Consider the following 2,461-nt stretch of genomic DNA (forward strand, 5'->3'; position numbering starts at 1 on the left):
TAGTAGCTAGTGCGATTTTCCGGTCCAGCACGGCAGTACGCCTGCATGCATACAATCCATGTACCAACCATGTACCTAGGCGTTGGTCAGTAGCTTTTGGCGCCACATGGAGAAAGTATTCGAGTTCAGATTTCTGGGACTTAGCGTATTTTTCAAAACTATTAATGGAAATTAAACTATAAATGGGTCTCAAGCTAGGCGTTGGTCAGTAGCTTTTGGCGCACATGGAGGAAGTATTCGAGTTCAGATTTCTGGGACTTAGCGTATTTTTCAAAACTATTAATGGAAATTAAACTATAAATGGGTCTCAAGCTAGGCGTTGGTCAGTAGCTTTTGGCGCAACATGGAGGAAGTATTCGAGTTCAGATTTCTGGGACTTAGCGTATTTTTCAAAACTATTAATGGAAATTAAACTATAAATGGGTCTCAAGCTAGGCGTTGGTCAGTAGCTTTTGGCGCAACATGGAGGAAGTATTCGAGTTCAGATTTCTGGGACTTAGCGTATTTTTCAAAACTATTAATGGAATTAAACTATAAATGGGTCTCAAGCTAGGCGTTGGTCAGTAGCTTTTGGCGCAACATGGAGGAAGTATTCGAGTTCAGATTTCTGGGACTTAGCGTATTTTTCAAAACTATTAATGGAAATTAAACTATAAATGGGTCGCAGCTAGGCGTTGGTCAGCTTTTGGCGCAACATGGAGGAAGTATTCGAGTTCAGATTTCTGGGACTTAGCGTATTTTTCAAAACTATTATGGAAATTAAACTATAATGGGTCTCAAGCTAGGCGTTGGTCAGTAGCTTTGCGCAACATGGAGAAGTATTCGAGTTCAGATTTCTAGGACTTAGCGTATTTTCAAAACTATTAATGGAAATAAACTATAAATGGGTCTCAGCTAGGCGTTGGTCAGTAGCTTTTGGCGCAACATGGAGGAAGTATTCGAGTTCAGATTTCTGGGACTTAGCGTATTTTTCAAACTATTAATGGAAATTAAACTATAAATGGGTCACAAGCTAGGCGTTGGTCAGTAGCTTTTGGCGCAACATGGAGGAAGTATTCGAGTCAGATTTCTGGGACTTAGCGTATTTTTCAATCATATTAAACCGAATCAAACATAAAATGATGAACCTACACGACGTTCCTAGGTTATGGACGAAAAGTGACGATTTAGTGCCGGTCAGGATAGCCGTGCACCAAAATTGTGTACCGATCAGGGAAAGTACAACACGGAGGGCGCAGCCCGAGCGTACGCGTTCATGGATGTCCATGTTGGTACAAGTTGCCGGTCAGGATAGCCGTGCACCAAAATTGTGTACCGATCAGGGAAAGTACAATACGGAGGGCGCAGCCCGAGCGTACGCGTTCATGGATGTCCATGTTGGTACACATGCACCAAAATTGTGTACCGATCAGGGAAAGTACACTACGTACGCGTTCATGGATGTCCATGTTGGTACAAGTGCCGGTCAGGATAGCCGTGCACCAAAATTGTGTACCGATCAGGGAAAGTACAACACGGAGGGCGCAGCCCGAGCGTACGCGTTCATGGATGTCCATGTTGGTACACGCACCAAATTGTGTACCGATCAGGGAAAGTACACTACGTACGCGTTCATGGATGTCCATGTTGGTACAAGTTGCCGGTCAGGATAGCCGTGCACCAAAATGTGTACCGATCAGGGAAAGTACAACACGGAGGGCGCAGCCGAGCGTACGCGTTCATGGATGTCCATGTTGGTACACATGCACCAAAATTGTGTACCGATCAGGGAAAGTACAACACGGAGGCGCAGCCCGAGCGTACGCGTTCATGGATGTCCATGTTGGTACACATGCACCAAAATTGTGTACCGATCAGGGAAAGTACAAATACCGGAGGGCGCAGCCCGAGCGTACGCGTTCATGGATGTCCATGTTGGTACATGCACCAAAATTGTGTACCGATCAGGGAAAGTACACTACGTACGCGTTCATGGTGTCCATGTTGTACAGTTGCCGGTCAGGATAGCCGTGCACCAAAATTGTGTACCGATCAGGGAAAGTACAACACGGAGGGCGCAGCCCGAGCGTACGCGTTCATGGATGTCCATGTTGGTACACATGCACCAAATTGTGTACCGATCAGGGAAAGTACAACACGGGGCGCAGCCCGAGCGTACGCGTTCATGGATGTCCATGTTGGTACACATGCACAAAATTGTGTACCGATCAGGGAAAGTACACTACGTACGCGTTCATGGATGTCCATGTTGGTACAAGTTGCCGGTCAGGATAGCCGTGCACCAAAATTGTGTACCGATCAGGGAAAGTACAACACGGAGGGCGCCCGAGCGTACGCGTTCATGGATGTCCATGTTGGTACACATGCACCAAAATGTGTACCGATCAGGGAAAGTACAACACGGAGGGCGCAGCCCGACGTACGCGTTCATGGATTCCATGTTGTACACATGCACCAATGT

This window comes from Anopheles merus, unplaced genomic scaffold (assembly GCF_017562075.2).
Source record: "Anopheles merus strain MAF unplaced genomic scaffold, AmerM5.1 LNR4000432, whole genome shotgun sequence".
Classification (NCBI taxonomy): domain Eukaryota; kingdom Metazoa; phylum Arthropoda; class Insecta; order Diptera; family Culicidae; genus Anopheles; species Anopheles merus.